The sequence below is a fragment of the Aptenodytes patagonicus genome, chromosome 3, assembly GCF_965638725.1.
Source record: "Aptenodytes patagonicus chromosome 3, bAptPat1.pri.cur, whole genome shotgun sequence".
Lineage (NCBI taxonomy): Eukaryota > Metazoa > Chordata > Aves > Sphenisciformes > Spheniscidae > Aptenodytes > Aptenodytes patagonicus.
In genome coordinates this window covers 16,216,404-16,238,939 of record NC_134951.1, presented here as the reverse complement: position 1 = coordinate 16,238,939, position 22,536 = coordinate 16,216,404, and positions in this window count along the sequence as shown.

Here is a 22,536-nt window from a genome sequence, read left to right as displayed (position 1 = left end):
CCGCTTCCCAGTCCCTTGTTTTGTAGCCCAGTATGTATGATTCTTTGCCACTACAAGTAAAAGGTCAAGGGCTTTCTGTTGACCTGACAGTGCAGGGATTAAAAACACGCCTGGACTTGTCTTGGCCTGAGCTGTTTTTAGCTTGTTTTTGCTGTGATAGCCATTGCCTAGCAATCAGCTAACAATTGCCTGCATTTGTTTTAGTTTAGCTTTAGTTTTTGGAGATAACAAGCAGTTTTTCTCTGTGGATTGACCTGTCTGTGACTCCAGACTAAAGTGTGGTGTCGAAGAGCATCAGTTCCCACTCTTGTTTTCCCACCACCCCTCGCACTCTGACAGAGTTTGTCTGATCACGCAGTGCACTAATTGTCTCAAAAATAGCCATTTTTTGACAGGATTTTTTCCTTTCCAGCTACAAACATCTTAAATAGTATTGCTGCTCTTGGCTTTGGTCTGGAGGAAAGGGGGATGTTCAAGCACAGCTCTATCGTTGGTATTGTCATCACTCACCCCATCCAAGGATCTGGGCATCTAACCCCAGGTTATAAATTCTCTTACAGGATTCAGGCACCTCAGATCTTTTGCAGATCTAGGCCAAAGAGATTTTTTCTAAGAAGGCGCTCATTTAAATTCTAGTAAAACAAAGAACTTCATAGTTCACCTACCTGCAGGCTATAGTTTCTTTCCCTTTTGTGTAACATATTCTTTACAGTCTGTTTTATTCGGAGAACACTGGTTTGAGCAGTAGGCCTTTGCACAACTTTGCTTTTCGAGGGAAAGTTTCAAAATATATTTTTTCTTACTATTTCAGAAGAACTTGCATTTTTCTTAGGCTAGGAATAGTTGCTCAAAAAAGAAGAAAAAAACAGTGTCAGGAAGCCAAAATCTTTGCTAGTTTTTCTTTGATTATAACCCCCACCCCAAATTATTCACACAGTTCTATTTCTAGACAGAATTTTAAAGACTTGACTACTTCAAAAGGAAAATACTGCAAATTTCTGTTAATAGGTTATCTCTGTGAAAAGGAAGAGACTGGTAATGAGTAACCTTTCTCTTTTTCTTTTGCTTCAGAACATTTTAATTGTGTTCCAATTGCTTCAACATATTTAATATACTTCCAATATGTATTTGTACAGTATGCAGGCAAATGGTTTTTCAAAGCCTTATACAATATAGTGAGTCATAAATGATTGCTGTTCCCACTCCCCCCCCCCCGATCGAGCGTGAGTCACAAAGTGGTAAAGTCTGTCTCCCCAGAGCACTGAGTGAAATCCACCTGATTTCAGGCAGTCGGTACAAAGCTGACAGCTGAATGGCATGCGGAGCTCCCTTGGCTGAACGGTGCATGTCTGCCTACACGTCTCTTACCTGCTGTGAAAAAGGGGCATATCGCAGCCTTTCTGGGCGTGCCGCGTCGTAGTGATTTGTTGATCCCAGCACGTCCCGCAGCCGCTACGGGGAGGCTCTAGCTGCGGCTGTGCTCCAGCTGTGCACCCTGTCCCTGGGTTACGGGGGTGGATTTCCTAACCGCTCTTCATCTGGCACTGAAGTTTCCAAGTCTGGGGCTGTGCACAGGGACAGATTCCAATTTGACTCAGTACCTCCGCATGGCAGTCATCCCTTCAGCTGCGTCAGTGGGGTGGCAGCAGTCGCCGAGTGGGTTTTGGCAAGTTGCTTATAGCTGTGCACACACAAAGCCTCTGCTCCCCACAAACACATGCTACTTGAAGAGAAGTCCCTTGAAATCAGATGCCTCAACATGGGTGAGATTTGCTTCCTTCCATCCCTGGAAAATCAAAGCTATTTTCTTTCCACAAAGGAAGAAAATATTCTGTGATTTGCTAGTGTAGAGAAAAATATACCTTTGAATATTCATTCCAGGATCCATGTTAACCAGGCCACAAAATGGTCTTTGGGCATATGAGACTAACAAGTCCTTATCTTCTGTTGATAAAGTTTACCAAATTATTCTCAAGGAAACTTTTTTACCACTTAATGTACTTGATACAGGTTGCTGTCAATAGTCAACTATTTGAGTAGTATCCCGGCAGTCAGGCAACATCACAGCTATTCCTGCCTGAAGTTTCAAGGGTGCAGATGAATCATTATTCATTTTTGATGATACATGAAAATAACAGTTCTTTTTAATTTTGGTATTCCCAAACACCTCTATACTGCAGTTTTTAATAGCTGATCTTTTGTCTGCTGATTTTTGTGAAGACTGCCTTTCAGAAGCAGATTGATCAGCTCTAACAATGAATGAAGGATCATGTAGGGTAGCAAAAGTTATCTTTTAAAATACTTTGTAATGTACCTCTAAATCATTTTCTTTCTACATTTGAGCTTTCTGACTTGCATCCCTTAATCATTTTAAGAAAAAAATACCAGTCAGGGATCAAAACTTTATTCCTCTAAACACATAGCAAATAGCCTTTCCCATTGAAAACCTGATAGTGTAAAACCCTTATTATACAAATATTTTAACATGTATATAACTTTCTTCAGAGGAATAGTTGCACTGGTTTCAGCATTCTCTTCATGCACTTCAAATGTGATTTAGCTCACTTTTAGTTTTGATCATTTAAATGTTAGATGTCTAGTCTAACCAACTTTCCTAGGTTCCCTCTACAGTCAATGGAGAGAGATATTCGCCTCCGGAGGGGTGATTCATACCTCCTATCTTAGACTTCTGCCTCTCAATTGACAACAGAAGTGTAGCCTAGACAACTGTGTAGATTAGATTCCTGTCTCTTAGATTAGGTGAGATAAATCCTATTCTTGGCCATCTTTGTGCATGCAAATTTACAGGATGGGAGCTAAGTTGTTTAAACACCTAAAGTACCTGCGGGGGCTGATAAACTAATTGATATATTTAGAAACTTTCCAAATCATGAGTACAAATCAAAGCAAAATCATCTAGTTCTTTTATGGAGAAAAAAAAGGAAAAACGTAGAAAATATTTTCATATTTGCCTCTCAAGTGTAAGAACAGTGTAACAATAAAGAATAACAACGAAAAATACTGATAGTGCATAAATTAGTAACAACAAATGACAGTTAAGAGGTAAATTTGCTAAGTGTGTTTAGGTAATGCCTCAAACATAGCCCTCAGTTTTCAACAGCTGTACATGGCTTCAGCTACATGTTTTAATGCAATGAGGTAGAATTCACATCTGAGCCATTCCTGATTCTTTGTCCCCAGATTTCCCTTTCTGATGAGTCAGCTGGCTCCCTTCAGGCTATGGACAGTGTGCAAACCAACAGGGTGACCAACCTTCCACATATCAAGAGTCAGGAAAATACAATTTACTGCCAAGGGCAACAGGTTTTTAAATGTGCTCTGTTTAGCATTTTGTAGATTTTTTTTTATTTGTGAATGCTAACTGAATAACCTAACCAAAGTTCTGGTCTATGCATTGGCAGTCTACTTGATGATAAGCCAACAAAAGAGAAATGCATAAAGATTAAAGAAATGAGAGTCCTCAAATTTCAATTATTCTTCCTTCCATTACCTCCTCTTTTCTAGCCTTAGACCTTCTCTCTTCCTTCTTTCCTTAAGTATCTCCCCCTTCCCTTTCTGATTCTCTCAATCCTTGGTTTTCCTAGTTTCACCTACAGTTTCTAAGAGCAGAACTCATGCATTTGGGCTGGCTGAGCTAAAGATCTGCCAAATCAGAAATTGTCTGGATGAGTAACCACTTTTATTGTTTGGGCAGAAAGATTCTGCAGCTGCTGCTGTTTCTCTTCCACCTTTGTCTCCATCTACTTAGCTGAAAAAAACCTACTAGTGATGAGTCTTTGCAAAAGACGTGTCTTCAATGTAAATGAGAAACCTTGGCTTGCAAGATGCCATTTGGCTACCAGGGAACTGCATGACCATGAGGTTTAGACTTGGATGCATGTACATAGAGGTAACCTGGCAATATAATAAAAAATGCCTTTATAAGGCTCCTTATCTGTGGACCCAAGTCAACTCAAAATGCCACAGGTTTATTCTGCAAAGTCTGAGGTATTTTCCTAGCACCATACAGCTGGAATGATCATATCGTGTACAGACTTCTCCCATAGTATGCTGGCAGCTGCAGGGAAAAGAAAGAAATGTATAGTTTTAGTTTCATACAGATCAATTCAGAGCAGCTCTTTTAGGTATGATGTAACTGAAGGACTTGGGAAAGAGAAAAGTGAGAATGGGTTTTGTTGTATCAATGCAAAATGTGTAAATAAAGTGTTATTTACTCACTGTGAATATTCAGACCCTTACTGCAAAGGTTCTGTGTATATCTACTGCACATACACAAAAGTTTGTAAATGAGGAAATACACTAGATTTTAGTGCTTGAGACATTTCACATAACCCAATACTGAGAAGAGAGTTCACTGAAAAGTTCCTTTATATAGAATGTAAAGTGAGTATAGACTACCTTGCAATAAACTCCTTGGCTTAATCTTGACATTCACACTGCGTGCAGGTCCCAGGCCTTGGCCTTTGTGTAAGCTCAGTTTCTTAGTCAATTTATGCTCAGGCAAAACTTTAATTCACACAAAAATTATGAAAGAAGAAACTCTGAATATTGTCCAGACATGAGATGAAAGTTTCTTTTCTGAAATGAATTAGCATCCTAAAAGATGCATTAATTGCACATCCAGCATTTCCAAATTTCCCTGGGATTCACAATCCCTAGACTGCATTTCCCACAGACTTTTTATGCATATGCTTTTCCTTCCTTTCACAGTCTAAATCTAAAAGGCAGCGTGTGACAAGATTAAGAGTGTACTTAATTTCTGATTGTTTTGTGGCACAACTGTGTAACTGGAATAATTTGGAGAGCAAGCTAGAGACTTGATGCCAGCTGGAGAGGCAGCTGACATGGGTCAGGCAGTCGCTGCACATTAGTGCTCCTGGTCACTCCTTGTGGGGTCTCCATTTGTTCTGTTGACCATCTCGGGAGCTCAATCTCCTCTTATGGGCACCTGAAGTCCCGTGGTAGAAATATGGAGATATGTGGATGTGCCACACAGCTACCTGGGTTGCCTTCCTACATCAAATGTCATTAGAGTCATCTCTCGTCCTCAAAAGGAATGTTTTTTTGTTCCTGCCACAGATAATTGTTAGGCCTATACGGACTATTTGGTGCATGTTTGTGTGCCACGAGTCTCAGCTAGTTGTCTTTGAGTCATGCTATTTCTTACCCAGAAGAGAGGGTGGGTCCCTCCTCTGCTGATGAAAGAGCTGTACTTGGAGTGTGGAAAGAACCTCAACTTGAGGTGACATGTCTTTCGCCTGTATTTCTGCTTTAACCCTCAAGTTGTTAAACTTCCTAAAAAAAACCCCCAAGGTAAGTGAAGAGGAAGGACTGTGAGTGATTTGGGCACGAATTGTGGAATTTGGGAGACCCGCTCATTTACCAGAGATCTGGTGATAAAGCTCTCAAGCATTTTGTCAGGACACAAGCTTACGTCGTCTGGTATATCCTAAGCTGGTTGTGCATCAGAAACAGAATAACTGTATTAACACAAGCTCATAAATCTTGCTGCTTTGCTGAGCAAATTGCCTGGGTGGGCGGAGCTCAGATTAAATGTAGGTATTTTGCTTCTGGTATTCTGGTTAGTTCTTTCAGAGATAATTTAGGTACTTCCACATTGTAGCATGAGAATAAGAAATATAAATATATAAAAATATATTATTTCTATAAATATGTAAAAATAAATACATATAATTGTGTGTTGGTGTGTATCTGTAATTGTTGATGAATGTGTTGATATATATGTAATTGTTGATGTGTCTTGCTGGTAGCAAGGTAATAACAGTACTTCCCTCTCTCACAACGGGCTGCAGGATGTACTAAAAATTTTGAAGGACTGTCATGGTGATTGTAACCATGTAAATGTATATAATTGTGATGTGAAATGTATGGGGTTTTTTTCATAGTTATTTTCTCTGCACGTACTGAATAACTTTTGTTCTAAAATCTCTAAGGTAGAGACAGAGTACTTCTCACATTAACATTGCATTTTTCCTCATAATTTTTTCTCTACTAAATAGTTTTTCAAAATTAAAAGACTACTTCAGAAAAAGCTAGTAAAAATGCTGAGAAATAAGAGAATGAATAGATGTTCAAGAAACATATGCACAATTGGAGAGATTCCAGAAGAAATCAGCAGGAATGATCAAAAATCTCAAAAACATTACTTTTTTTTTTGGAAGAAACACTGAAGAATTCAATAGGTTTTAGTCTAGATAATCCTCAAGAATGTAATATTTAACTGCAAAGGGGAAGGTGATAGACTATTCTCTGCTAGAGAAAACACATACAAAAATAGTTTAAAGTCAAACAAGGAAAACCTTAAAAACAGTTTAGAGAACGCATGTTTTTCAGGAATGATTTCCAAATCTGTATTTCCACCTTACTGAAGGTAAAAATCTTAAGGAAGGAAGGAAGGCAGCCAGGCAGGCAGGCAAGCAGGCAGGCAGGCTTTCTGTTTAGAGACATAAATATTCTAGTTTTTGAAATGTAAATACTATAAACCACACAATTTCAGCTGCTGTCTTTAAGGGATCCTCACTGAGGTTGGTGCTGAATAGGCCAGACCTTTAGAGACGTTTCTTTACCTACTTCTTATGGATGCCAAATGGGTACCTGTCCGTACATCTGTGCAACCCAAACAAACATTTTTTTTCTTCAGTGTTTATTTTTTCAGTGCTGACTTTTCTTGATGTAAATTTTACATTATTTATGAGAACATTTCTATTCTCATGACCATTTAATCTGCAGACCATTCTGTTCAGATTTGGCCACCAAAACATTCATTCCTGCTCTGCATAGGTGTTTGCTTAGAAATGGAAGTTTATATTGTTTCTGCTCTTCAGCTTTCTGTTAGTTTCTCTGAAATTTTCACAACTGGCTGTCTCTGTCATTGATGACATTGTAACCTATAGATCTGTTTGTGTACTAATACAGGCAGATTGTCTATGTATATAACAATATAAATAGATTGCCTTGGGCTAATTATCTTTTATGCAAAATGCCAATAAAGAGGTGACCAGAGGTACCACAGTTTATTTCATTTTTCATTTTTCTCTGTAAATTTACCTCTTATTACATGACAGGAGCTAAGTACATACAGTAACAAATATATTTCAGCGTGTTGAAAGGCTTTATCCACACTTTGGGAGCATATATGCAGATGTCGCTTATAATTACCTACCCTTTGTTTATATTAAAAATAGAAAAGTCAGTCCAGAACTAATAAGTAACATAGACAATATAATTTAATGTTAAAACAGCTGAGGCATTATGACAGCTTTTTCTTGCACTTATGATTAATCATTTTTCTATTAAGGCTGCTGAGAGCAGCATGAAAGCAATTCTCATCCTTTGTCACTGCTGATGTCACCAGTTTCAGCTTAGCACTTTCAACAGATATCGTGCTGTATACTTAGATTGAAAATGCAGCCCAAAGGCTGCTAGCAAAACTGACGCAAACCTGTTGTTAAGGTCTCTTCTGGAAAGATGTCACAGTTTGTCATATTGATTTTAATAAAATCTCTTGAGTGCTGGGCAAAGTTCCCCTGAAATACCTATTTCAAGTCGGAAAGTGTAGTTGTCAGCATGGTGTCAAAGCTGAGCAGGGCTGGGAAAGTTTAAATTCTAGCTCCTAATACCCAGCACATCCATCTGCTCATGGGAATATTTTTTTTTTACATACTAATGCTTCCCCTGCACAGCCAGTCTCCCACCCTGGCAAGGAAAAACGTTTTCCTGCCATCCCTGGCCTCATGGCAGGTACTGCTCATGTTGGGCTGCAGAGCTCCTCTCTCCCAGCCGAATCCTCTCCCTCGGCTCCCCTCCTGCTCAGCCAACATGCCTCTGACCGGAGTTTTGGCTCATCAGCCATCTTCAACACAGCCATGTTCACAGCCTGCTGTTTTTGAAATCATGTCCTCCCTGGGCTTTCAACATGTCTGAGGGATTGCTGTCCTCATTCTCCCTCCGTGTTTCTTGATAGGTTCCAGATCCGATGTTGCACTCCAGATCTGCCTCAACTAAAGTCTCATCCTGGCCTTTTTTCCCAGTCACATCATTATCATGCTGCTGTGAGAAGCTACTGTCTGCTGTCTTTTCTCTCTCCGTGGTACCCAGGTCTCTTGTCTGTTTCTCAATTTTTCAGAGAAACCCTCTTGGACTACTGCCCACGCTGCTCCTCATGCTTGCTTTATAAAGCTCTCCAAAGCTGATTTGTTCTTTTCAGGTCTTCCATGAAAACTCTTCTGTTTTAAGATTTCTGTCAGAGTTTGCCAGAGACCACAAGGCCACACATGGAGAACTGTACTGTCTTATTGCACTATCTTCCTTCTGCATCTCTATCCGCAGTTGCCTCTTCTAGTCAGATCTAGTCAGTTTTGGACAGGCACCACTTCCAGTTAGTGTTTGGTATATTGCTGAACACCACTGTAACAATACTGCTGGTATCCCAGCATAATTCTTTTTGTACTGGTCAGCATGTATTCATATAACACTTTTTTTGTCTAGCTAGAGGTGAGTTCAGGGTGGGCAACATAAAATGCTGGAAAAAATTCCCATTGGTAGAAGTGATGCCTTACTGACAGGGAATGTGTTCTCTTAACCTGACTATGACATAGGCATTAATAATGTTTTCCCTCTTTCTGTGTTGCTGAGAGGAGGAAGGAACAGGAGAATGAATGTGCTTTTTGTTGCTTGCCTCAGACAGCCAGAGGCAAATGAAGCTGACTTTCCTAATCACATAGATACAAAGCGGGTAGTTTCCCACACAAGAAAACCACCTACATGACTCAAAACTCTTTTCTGTTCAAATGCTTCTATTATTGCTTGTTTGGATAACTAGGAATTTCAGCAACACTGAATATGATTCACCCTTGACAGGGAGAAGGGTAGGAACATTGTGGCCAGCTTTGTACCATGGTAGGGACGGTCGCGTCACGTTGTGAGGCATGTGGGTTACAGCAGATCCAGCTGTGATTCCCAGCTTGCATGGCCAACGTGGAGGTCTGCGGGAGGCTTTATTCTCTGTGCAAGCTACCTCTTACTATTAGTTCAGTTAGGAAATGAAGGTCTTAATACTGGTTAGTGCTGAGATCCTTGGCTCTAGTCCAGACATGTACTAGGCATGTGTGAGTCAGACTATTTCTTTGGAATTGATGATGTGCTTAAAACTTAAGCACACGCTTAAGTAATTTACTGAATTGGGACCAGAAAGCTTGGCAACTTGCAGGATTGAGCCCTAAACTAATCCAAGCATGTTTTTTTTTTTTAGTAAAAGTCCCCTCCACCACTCCTAGCCTCATCCTCTTTAATAATAATTTCAGCTTTTTTTAAAAAAAAAAAAAAATCTGAAATAAAAGTTTCCCTTTAAGGTGATAATTCAAATTTTATCTATTTTTTACTGGATTCTGCATATACTACCAGATATCCTGCACAAATGTTTTTTTCTGACTGGGTTACAAAAGCACCATATTATGGGCATAACTCATAGCATAGATGATTGGTAACATATGTAACTCAATCCAAAAGACAGCAGATTCGGAACATGAAGGACTGAGATGCAGCTACCAAATTCAAAGAAATCTTCCATCGTGACACCCTATATCTGGGTTTCTGTTTACTTCTGATTTCCATGTCTTTGTTGACAAGCTCTGAAATGAAACTAAACTACCTTACATTATTGCAATTAAAGCACAAATTGTTAAGCTGACAGTAGTTTAACATTTAGGAATTCTGACAAAACAGTGTTTGGTGCAAAGTATTTCAATGAGAACATTTGATTTGCATTCAAATATAGAGATGGTTTAGCTGTTACACATTGAATTCAGAATATTTAACTGAGAATTAGTAAAATACTGGCATATTTAATCAAAGTTTCTGTAGATTATGCTAAAAAAAAATTCCCCAAGAATAACATTTCCCTCTTTGAAAAGTGTTTTGTGATGTAGGAAGAGAAGCACAAGTAGGCATAACACTCTGCTTACAGTGTTATGCCTAGTAGCTAATATCTCTTTGCCTGACTCCATTAATTCCCATGGTATCCTGAATTATCTCCATTGGCATTTCAGTTGGAAAGTCAAAGGATAATAGACATTATGGAAGGCTGGGAAAATTCTTATATCAAAACCTAAGGAGTGTCCTGTATAAAAGAACTATGACCTAGAAGTAGAGTATATAATTTTTTCCTTGAGTGAGGTGTAGGACAAAATGTTAAGAAAAGGCTTCTTCTACCAGAAAAAATAAAGACCTCTTTGTTGCCTAGAGATAGCATAATTTTTCAAGAATGCACAGCATTAAATAGTCTTGTGATATTATCTGATCTGTTCTGTTGTCATAGTGTAATGACTCCGTATTGCTACACCTTTGAAGACAATACTCAGGACTGGGAGTTAGAGCTGTACGGAGCACCTTCTTACCTGTAAGAAGAGAATGAAATACACCTTCATAAGGCATAGCTTTGGGAATCTTTTTTCTTTAGATATCAGAACAATGAATGCTGTACTCTGAAGTAGTTGGCCAGGTTTCACTTCATTGCAGGGCTACATATATCACCTGAGTACATATGCAGGAAATCTGTCCTAAAGCCAGACTCCTTTGGATCTGTTTATTCAGTTTGAGTTAAAATGAAAACAACGGTATTGAGCAAGAGCTTTCCTGTCATACTTCAGAGCTGAACTTTTCTCAAATTGTGCAAGTGAAGTCTTCCATTTAGCTGTTCTGGAAGACTTGTATTTCGTAAGGTTAGGGGCTCTCTTGTGTTAGCCTGTCATGATTTGCAAACTACTGTGGCAATCAGAGGCCCTCGCCTAGATTTTTTTTCTGGTTCTAAACACTTTCTTGCAGACTGATTCACACAGTCATACGAATAAAATGAAAGGATGGAGTCTTGGTTGCTCAGCTTCTCATTCACGCAGCACAGAAAGGGCTGGATGACTCCCCAAGGGGACCTGGCAGACCTCAGCACATATATAAGGACTGCTGAGCTGTTGTGTCAATGAAAAGCTGTACAATCAGAGCCTGGAGTTGTCTTGCCCTCGAGGCTCATGAAAACAAGCAGGTTTACTACACACAGCATCCATCCTCTGCTGGAAGCAGTCTCATATCTATTTGGCTGGGTGCCACACTTCCTACCGCACCTCGTTGGCCATGTTAGAAACAAGTACCTCTGGAAAGGGTACTCGTACTTCTAGGGCAAGCCCTAAGTCATCTCTCCAGGTTTCTGGCACACACTGAAAACTTGATTTCTGAGACAACTCTATGTATAAAATCCACATATTTTTCCATAGGGAAAAACAAAGCAATGTTTTTTTTGTTTTGAAACTTAAGTGACAAGTGATACTGGAGCTAATGGGCAGGAAGAAGGGGATGTGAAGGCTTGTCACCTTTTCTAAAGATGTTTCCTTTGTTAGGTATGTAGTAGTTGTCTTTCATGGGGTTTTATGGAGTTCTTGGCCAACAAAGTCAGCGATGCCTCCTTCATTCCTCAGGTCAACATAGAACACACGAAGAGAAAGAAATAATGCCCCCTTTTTTTTTTTTTTTTTTTTTTGAGATACGTGAAGTTTGTAGAAGCATCAGTCTCTGGGCTCTTTAGAGTTTTGTGGCATCAATGATGTTCAGTCTCTACTATGACTGGTAGCTTAAGAAACTTCCTTACAGCTTCACACTTCTTTGTGTTGAATACTTCTCGAGGACAAGTAATACTGAAAATATCTTGTGATCTTGTGTCACTTTTCATGTGAATTTTCACATACATAATACCTATAAACTGGCAAGTCTGGACATTGTTACTGTACTGCATGCTAAAATTTGTAGGCTGCACAGACCAATACTCTTTCAATATACTGGTTAAGATTTTGTGGGTATAACGTCAGATACCTGTAGTCTTTTGACATATATGGAGTTATACCACTTCACACTAACTAATAATCTGGGTCAGTTTCTTTTGCAAATGAATGCTGACAAATAAAATTCAGAAGAAATCTGTATTCACAAATATGATTGTCACTAAAGACTGACAAATGAATGCAAAGTTTTAGGGTGGTAAAAAGTGGTCTATGCTTTGCATGAAGGGTGTGTGTACTGATTTAGGACTTGAGACTTCAGTGCGTGGCTTCAAAAGGGCTGGTGCTCAAAGGAGATTTCCTTTCTTGCCTTTTCTTTTGAAGTGTGCTGTTGTCGCAAGGGAAACATCACATCCTGCAATACCTACAAAGAGCCTGGCTGTACCATACACTGCTCATGTCAACTAGCGTCTTCTGTAAGTAGTTCCATCCACTTCAGTTTAAATACTGATGTACGTGAAGATTATCCAAAGCAAGCAAGGTTTGCAAGAGCAGGCCATAAAAACACACACACAAGGAAGACTATTACAGAGGCCAGGAGCTTGGTATTCACACCTGGCTATGTTCTTTGAGGGTAGTTTAAAGGGAAGAAAAAAGTTGTCTCTAAACAAGTGAATAAAAATATCCTTAAATCACAGAGCTCTGGTCCGGTACATGAAATGTGAATTCATATTTACAATAGAATCAAGGGATAGGAATATTCTGAACCTATGGTGGAAGAAAAGGAGAGAAGGGAAAAAAAAGCTTCAGTGTGGAGCTTTAGATTTTTAGGCATTCTTGAAAATATTGGAAATGGCAGTTTGGAGATTTTTTTAAGCTAAGTGGATCATGGCTTTCCTTGGAACAGAGACTTTACAAATTCCTTTTTGACTGACATCTGCAAATCATTTGACTGCTGGTAAACAGAACCCGCTATGTTGTCCTGATAACAGAGGGAAGGCTGGAAATAAGGAATTCCACCCTTAAAGCTGTTAAGGTAAGTCTAAAATTGATGTATATTGGATCAAAGGGTTGAATATTTTCCAGATGATCCTCTGTTTCTTCTGAGAAAAAGAAAAAAAAAAAAACAACAACACAAACTTAAAAATCATTTCCAAGGTGTTAAGCTTCAGTTGCTGAGCATGGGGATTCAATTTACAATTTTGTGTCCTGCTAGGATGAAACCTTAATTTGCTGGTAAAAAAAACACTTTATAATGCTTGCTTGTTCTTTTACTACAAATGAAAAGTTACAGTCTATCAACAGCTATAGATGTCTGGTTTAGAAGGAAAAATCAAATGAGAATAACCAATTGAAATTATTTTTCTGCAATGTTTATTTTACAACATCCTTATGTATGAAAATGACAAAGTCAGAGGAGGTTCCTAATTTAAATGAATCCTTAAGTTTTATTGTTGGGGAAAGTGGAAGCTTTTAGTGTAGTCAGAGATTATACTTCTATGGAAGTATTAGTCATTACAGCCTTGGAAAGTAAATAGGAATGTCAGCACAAATCAGCATCCATTTAAATTTCAGTATATGCAAGCCACAGAGGGAGATGCTTCTGGTATTTCATCTTCAGCCCCCTAAGAACGTATTGTAAATGTGGTCAGTTTGTCGGCCTGTGTAAAGTGAAGATTATGCTCTCAGATCCGTTCCTAGGAAGCAGTGACCACATCAAACAAAACAACAAAAACATCACCATCACCACCACCGTTAACTTTTCTTCTGTCTCAGTAAAATAGGACAAGGATAAGATTATGATAGAGAAGGAACTGTGTTCTCACCTTCTGTGTAGCACCTCCATATCTGACTTAAACATAAATTATTACAGGAAGGCTTCTTCTATCAGCATCAGTGTTTCAAGTTTGGGATTATTTTGGGGGGGGGTGACAGGGAGCACTGGTTACAGTCTAGGGTGGTGTGTGCACCCCCAGTTGTGTGACACGGGGAGGGAAGGTATGCTGCAAGTACGGCTGCACCCCCCGGTCCTTGCTCGCTGTGGGACTGCAGCAGCTTCTTCATGGGTGCTTGGCAGGGCTTTTTTGATTAAAAATAAGATTTTTGACTTGCACATTTAACCTCTGTAGATGGCTAATTGTAATCAATAGATTTGCTGTTGTGGTTCTGTGTAAAACTCCAGCTCTAGCCTCCCCCCTGGTCCTCTTCCCTAACGTGCTTGTCTCCCGTCCATCTCTCTGTCTCTAATGTGCTTATCCCTTCCCATGCAGCAGTTTCTTCTCCCCCCAGCGTTTGGCTCCAGCAGGGGAGAGTGCTGAAGGTACAGGAAAAGCAGCTGCCCTGCTTTTTGGAGAGTGCCTTGACTTTTCGCAAAGCCTGACTTCTGACTTACGACTTGGCATGGCTTGTTTCTGATGGATTTTCACAGGAACAACAAAGGAGACATATCTTACAAAAAGCTTCCTTTCCATCCTATTTCAAAACTGTGCTCCAAAATATAGGGAACTGGAATTTATCAAAGATCACCAGAACTTTTGTTGTGTAGGTCAAATGTCATATTCTGTCCACCATTATTTTTTGAAGGGCACTCATAGATTTTTTTGGCTGAAATGATACATAAATCCTCAAAACCATACATCCACTGAATCACACAGGCTGCAGTGAAAGTGATTAATCAGGAATAAAGGCAAAACAGAGCCTTTAGAGTGGAATTGTTGTTGAACTGTTACTATATTTTGCTACCATTGAGAAGAGAGCCTTCTGTTAGTGACCTTGCATCTAATTATATTAACAAAATAATTAAAAAACCCCCTACCCCATCCCAAACTTCTAATAAACTTTTGGCACTGCAGCATACAGTACAATACTCCGTGCATCCAGAGAAAAAAAGGCTTTTCAAGATGGGGATTTTGTCATTCATTCTGGTAAATTCACTCTTCACTGAAAACATGGGAAAAAATGAATTAGGAACTCTAATAACCAGCCAGCAGGAAATACAAAAATAAATCTAAATTGATGGCTACGCTCTGTGTCTATATGGCTTCCTTTGCAGAGAGTATCTCAGCCTGCAAATTCTCCAAACTCATTAGTATGGAATCCTAAATTCCAGTAAAATTCCCCCCTCCAGTTTTGCTTGACCTTCTGCTGCTGCTGACCTACTGTACAGCTCATCTCAGGGCTAATTCTGAGCCAGATATAAGTGGGACAGATATTCTTCAAATCTGCTACAACCAGTGCCACCTTTTCCAATTTTAAGTTGAAGCTGTCAGTACAGACAGTTGCAGATCTGTAGTTTCAAAATAAGTGTAGGGCATGCTCTTTCTCCTTATTCTCCTCAAGAGGGTAACAGTTATTTTCATAGTTATTCCCAGGAGTCCATTAGTAAATCTGAACATCTCTGTTTTGGGGTCATAGGAAAGATTCAAACTCACATTCCTGACAAATGTGTCACTAGTAAGATCCCGTCTCTTTCTGGAAAAAAAAAAAATTGACAAATATTTAAGGTGATATTTCAGGACATTAGGTGTTGCCTAAACATAGCATGTTATCATGACATTCTTTATCTGATTAAAGAAAAGGCCTAAGCACTTTCTAACTGATGTGGAAACAGTTTCTAAGACTGTATTCTGTGTTGTTACATATTGTATTGCAGGAGGTTTGCTGAGGCTCATATCATCAGGAACCCTTATTAGTGCGTTATACACCCTGGCGCTGATAGTGGTGCTTACAGCGGTGATATCATTCCATTCCCACTCTCAGTCTCTTGATGCTCTCAGTACACACTTACATTTTCTCTAAAGTCTATTAACCCTTTTAATGAACACATCTCAATTTGTTTTGTTCTTCAAGAGGAGGTCTCAAATCACAGATTTCTGCTCAAATCTCAGTTCGCATGATTCAAATTTGAACTTGGTAGTTTCAGGCAGATACAGTCCTTTTAATTTCCTTTTAAAATAGTGATGTTATTTTCAAGCAGTGTTGTGTTCTGTAGCGCATTTACATTAAAGAGAAATATTCGTCCTATGACAGGAGTCTCTTGTGATACTAGACATTGTACAAATTGTTGCAGCTATTTTAAATGCAGTCCTCTTTGTAGAATTAGTAAATACAGTTTCAAATGGTGACTTTTTTTTTTAACTCCAGTATGGTAATGATTATAAAGAATCTTTTTTCCCCTTTAGAAAATGTTGTGAGTCTCAAACAGGCTAACAGTTTATTAGTAATTGATTTACTGTCCTCATTACTGTATGGCATGTGGCAGTCATTTTCCTGGCTGCTCATCACAAACATTCAGGAGAATTAAGTACTAAAAAAATTCCATTTCTAGAACACTAATGGTGATAAAAGTCACTAATGTTTTATAAAGCTTTTTTTTTCTGTCAGGTTTTCACATTCAGACATCGGGAGTAAATCATATAAAATTAACAAATTGCAGTTGACTGTTTATTTCAATCAATCATGATTTACAAAAGGGAGCTCTAAGGAAATCCAAAGTAATATTTATAGCTATTGCTCTACGTCCTTCTGAAAAACAAACATCTGACTACATGCTTCTGCAAGACTTGCCATCGTGTGTGTGTGCATCCAAGTGCATACTGGATCTGATTGTCTGCTTTCTTATTTCAGTTTTACCTCCTGCACCCAAGCTGATTGACTATAAGAGGTTACAGAGCAAGGTAAATTTTAGTAGTAGATGAAGCTTTGAAAGAATATCTGAACATTACATTTTATCCTACTGTGTGAGCAAACACATTTGGCATATAAAGTACCTCACAAGCAGCAGCCACATATCACATCTGGTTGATCGGGGTTCATGTTGTTTTGTCATATCATAAAACATTAGCTTTCTCACTTCAGCTGTGAGAAGATTTGAGACCAGTAAGCCTTGTTTTTTTCTGCAGAAGTGTAATTTCCTTCTCTTCTGAACATTCCCCTTTCATTCCTTATGCTTACAGAAGATCACGTCCTTCTCCTGCAACACTGGAGGAGAAACTGAACGGAGGAGAGGGTGTAATGGGCATACAGAGAGCCCTACAGATGTGGATATTATTGATTTTTGGAGACTGCACATGAGACAGAGAATATTCCAGAGAGGTGATGAGACTCTGAAGCACCTCAGGACCAGAAGGGATGGTGCCAGGCTTGGGCAGCCACACGATCATGCAGAAGGGGCTCATGGAGCTATGAGCATGGGCACAGAAGGGTGAAAGTAATTTTAATGCCTTTGTGAGAAAAAAAATCATGTACCCAGAGGCCAAACAGGGGCTGCTTAAGAACAAAACCAGCAAAAAAGAGTTTGAAGATATTAAGGTAAGCCAGAGATGGGCAGACCACTGGTAGTCTGATACCATAGTTTCCCTTGGAAGACCAGAAACCTAATATTTCTGGCAGAAGCCTGAATTTTATCACCAAATTTCCTGGGTGTGGGGTTTTGCCTGTAAGCGAGAAAGCAAGTGGAAGATAACCACCATATAGGTATACTTCATTTCTAACAAAAGTGAATTAACTTTAAAATGGGACACGTATTTATAAGAGCCAGAAGAAATAGAAACAGCCAAGCGCTATTATCCAAATATTTCAGCATTTGCAAAGCACTTTTGTTCCTTAGTTAACATCTGCAACATCCTGGGAGGCTAGCAACCACTTATTTTCATTATTTGTTATCTCATCCAGTGTTACCTATCTAAAAGTTAGCTGCCTATTTTAAGCTCTTTGTCTAGACTCCTCCTGTATTCAGTGAGGAAAAACAGGACAATTGCCCTCACTGTTTCTCCCCACTGATAGGGAGAGTTTAGATGAATAATTTTGACTCTCTAACTTTCTGATGCAGAAAATTCACTGAAAGAAATTGCACCTTTAGTAATTGTTGAAGCATAAGAAGCTGAAAGGAAAGGTAAAAAAGCATGCTGAAAATAAGATTGGAAAACACAGGCACCATTGTTCAAGTTAAAAATATCTTATCTGTTAGTTTCTAAGGGATATTAAAAAAAAAAAATTCAATTCAATTAATAAGTAAATAAATAATCTAAGAGGTAAAAATAATTATAGAGACCAGAAAAAAATTGAGACTGACTGACTGGCTGTCTAAAATTTAGATTCTACTAAGTGTCAAAGGGGAGGCGACTGAAATCTTAGCATCTTAGATCAAACTCTGCTCTGAACTGTATTCATATAACATTACTGAAGTTATGAGTACTGCATAGGTGTGAGGACAGAATTTGAATCTCATGTAGTGTGGTGTTAGATCATACACTTTCATTACCTGGAAACTGATATGATGGGAATAAAATACAATTTAACTATGTGATTCTTAAAATTCTTGGAAAATCTGGAACATGGCTTTTCTTCAAGAGTTGTGTAATGTTTACTTATTGGTAAAAGAGAAAAAATATATGCTGAAATTCTCAAAGTTTCAATCTGCAAACAGCTTTATTGCATTTGGCGAAGGCTGTCTTTAACTCTTTAAAATGGAGTGCACATCCTTCTGTTCTGGCATATGGAAAGGCCAGAATGAAGCTTCGCGTCCCGGCTGGGACTCCTTGGATCGCCAAGCGCAGAAGCATCCTCTCCAGCAATTTTAATTCACAAGGAAAGGTGATTAATTGCTAGACTAAGCTCTGCTCTTCTTTCCAATAAATTGACAGGAGCTTGGATAATTTCACCAGGAGCAGGTTTGGGCTCTTTGGCATTACTGGCAGGCTATGATCCTTTACATTCTTTCTATAGCTTACTTCCCCATTTTTACTCTCCTTCAAAATTTAACAGTTCTCCTTTAAATGCTGGAATCCTGCTACCCATTACTATGGTTACAGTTCCTGAATCTTGACCCATTTCACTTTCTTTTGAACGTAGAAGTAATAACATTAGCAAATACCACTGTGCTGAGTTCTCATCAAACAGGATACAACATGCTAATGCTAGCTGGGCTGTAATGGATATCTGTGCAATACCAGTAATTACTCTCATTTAGCATATCTACAGTTACTAGACTTGTCCTTCATAGTACAATAAATGAAAAAAAAAAAATTATTCAAACTGGGATGAAAAGTGTATTTCAGATAACAAAATCTACAAGTCAGGTTAGCAAAAGATTACCATAAAGGCATTTCTTTTTCATTAAGTATTCTTTCTTCACAAAACAAACTGCAAACACTTAAATAGTTTTATTAGTATTAACAACAGATGTTTTATTATTATTATTATTATTAGCAGCAACAAAGCAACAAGATATTTATATGAAAATGGCACCCAGTATTCCCAGACTAGAGCTGCACTACACTGAGCAGGAAAACAAGCACTTATTATCATATATTACCATATATTTCACATTTATAATTACTTTAATCAGAAGATCTGAGGACATGTGTAAGGTGAAATGCACTTAACTGCGGTGACATAAATTAGACCCCCTTCTCCATGGGCTCCCATTTCCTTTTACAGCCACAGAAAGAGGAGCAGGGTAGTTTGTAGGGCAATGATGTGCAGTGCTCTGACTCAAATGTTATCAGCCAAAAGCAGCACATTTTCTGCTGTTAAATGGTAACACATTCAGAGTCTCCTGCTTCATCCCACCCATGTCCTCCTCTCCTTTTTAGTCTGTGCTGTCACTGGGCGCTGTGTGGCAGATATTGCTTGCTGGAAGGGCCACAGGTTTGTGTGGCAAGTCATCTCCATTCAGCAGCATCATGTGTCAAAGTGAAGTCTGAGAGCTGTGTGGAGGACTGGATGACTTTTTTAGAATAGATTGTGAAAAAAGACAAAAAAGTTTTTTATTTAAAGCTCATGTTTTATATGCTGGTAGAGCACCTGTTGTGTTTTGTTCTCTAAAGTACTTCCATTATATTATAAAATAGTAGCTTTTGGAGGAAGAAATGGTTAAGCTAATGCACACAACAAAGTGCACTAAAGACCCTTATGTTTTACTTGCGATTAACATGTAGTCAGTTCTAGATTATCGGTGCAATAGGGTGTATGTTTGTGTTGTCATAACAGTGAAGGGACTATGGGGTTGTTTTTGATAAAATCTGCCCACATACTCCTAAAATATGTTTACAGTCCAGTATCCCTGCTCTGATAGCTTCTGTGCCCAAGTTTACCACACATTCTCATGGTTTGCATCATTTCCTCATTTCTGTAGGTGCACTTTCATTCCAGTGCCACAGTTGTCATCTTCCGCCCTGTTCACTTGTGTGCACCTCAGGGATTTTGCCAAGAGAGCCTGGGGGAATGTGTGCACACATAAGGGATGGATTAAATCAGGGGTGCAAAGCTATTAAACCAAACATGCAGTATGACTGCTGCCAGCAGCAAGATCTGGAAATGGGTCGATGAGAAGCACAACAGGAAGGTTGGTCTGAAACCGTTTTTGCTATAGCTGTGCGAAAAGCGTTGCACATCTGCCCCACAGATGGCCAGAGCTGGAAGACCATTTCTGAGTGTGAAGTATGCATTGCTGCTTCAATTTAGGATATATGGAGGCTTCAGATTGAAGTGTGTTTGTAACACATGTAGCACATACCAAGCTAGTTTTAATCTAAAACTGCATACCGTAGGGTACAGCTGCCAAGTGAGTATTCAGGTATTTGCCAAGTGAGCAAGCATACTTTGCTCACAGCAAAACCAGCTTTCTGGTTAGTTTTCTGCCATCAGTACAGAAACAAAGCAGATGATCAGAAAATTAGAGCTAGCCCAGTTATGCCTGTATGTGCACCAAACCTATGTCCTGTTTGCAGCCTAGACATAGTTTTCCTGTCTGTCAACACACAATGTTGGGTATTGCTAACCTGAATTTACATAGAATATCCTCCAGACTGTAACAGTGGGGCATATATGTTTATGTTCAATGAACTCTAAGGAAAAAAAAGCAAAATATTATTCCACAAAATGTTTTCCGGTATAAATGCATATTAAAAAAAAGGGAAAAAAAACCCCACCATAATGAAACTTTTACATTGTGATACTGTTTCATGTTACAATTTCAAGGGTAGATGTTAGCAGCCATGAAATGATGGACGAGGACACACTGTTCATATTAGCAAAATAAAAGGTTGTCTTTACTGTGAAAATCATGCAGATGATGTTGTCCTCAGGAAACAAGGGAGCACTTTTTGCATGAAAACTTTGGGGAAGGATAGGAGAGACAATACTCACAACTTTTTACTGTGTTCCTGACAAACATAGGTTTCATAGATTTTTACTTCTGAGCTACTTAAGAGCATTTTCTGTGCAACTCAATATCTGATAGCCACATATGAAACTAGGCACTGCCAGCAGAAGTGTTCTGATGGTACAGATAAAACGTGCTTTTTCTCTAAAGCTAAACTGCTGAGACTTAGGGTTCTCTTTCTCTTATCAGCATGTACATCATGGTCACATGTAGGTGTCCTGGTTTTGGTTGGGACAGAGTTAATTTTCTTCCTAGAAAAAACCTAGATGGTACCTGACCAAAAAAACAAACCAACATTTTATCATAATTAAAATTTTCCCTTGTTTCTCCCATCCACGTGGATATTGGAAACACTTTCTACATATAAGAAGCAGCAGTGAGGCAGGCTTCAGAAAGTAACCGAAGAATCCCATTTCTCTCCTGAAAAGAGAAGTCTATCTTAGGAATGGTCTAGACAGACTTGTCATGGATAGCCTAGGCACATTTAATTCTTCCTCAAAGCAAGCAGATAGTCTACTGGATCTTTGAAGTCTCTTCCAATGCTACCCTACTATGATACCTTTATTTATTTTTATTTGTGTTAAAGGGATGAAGGCTGTTTTTGCTGAGCATTATACAGGATCTAGAACAGAGAGCTCTTTCTCTGATGAATTAACAGTTTCCCTGCCCTAAGGGTCTTAGAGTTCAACTACAGACAAGACTACACAGATGAGGAAAGCATAAAAAAAAGTTCATAATGACAATCACAGCACTTCATTTGACTTTTCATAAGCATAACTTTAACATCTTTTTCTTATCTTCTGTAAGGCCATCTCTCATTTACCTACTGTAAGTGATTGCTAATATAAGAGAACTATTAAGAACACACTAAGATTAGTGATCATTCTCATCTTCTTTGCAATAGAATTTCATAACTTTGGGTAAACTACTGAGCAAATTTTGTACCCTTCATGAATCTCACATTTTTCTTTGATAATTACCATTGCATCAATGTAATTGTATAACTGTTAACGCAGATCCTAGCAGGGAGAGCTCATTTTTTCAAAACTACTTTGAATAATTGAAATTCAGAGCTGGCTTTTAATTTTGATCTAGTATTGTAGACCTGTCATCAGTCTCTGGCCGACGGGCAACACTGCTGAGCAGAAAATAAACCACAGTCAACACTGAACTTTTTTTTCTCCCTGTAAGCTAATGAAACATGTAGAAAACCAAATACTGGATTGCAAGCAAAATCAGAACAATTTGTTGTCTGTGTAGTACGAAATGGGGATTACTATGGGTCAGGTGTTATTACAAAAGGACATTCACTGGCAGAGGAGGGCAGGGGGATGCATTCTTGTTGCTCTGGGCAGTAGCTAAATGTTAAGCCAGGCAGTGACTATGGAATCCTGTGACTCTGCTCCGAAGAGAAAGGAGGATCGCTGCTGCCCCAGGTCCATGGCACTGGAGGCCAGTGATGTTGGACTGGGGTGTAGCCTTCTGCCTGGCAGAAACTGGAGGAAAATAGATGGTGCAATACAGGTGCTGGGAGTTTCTAGGAGCCCTTCAGACAGACGCAAGGTT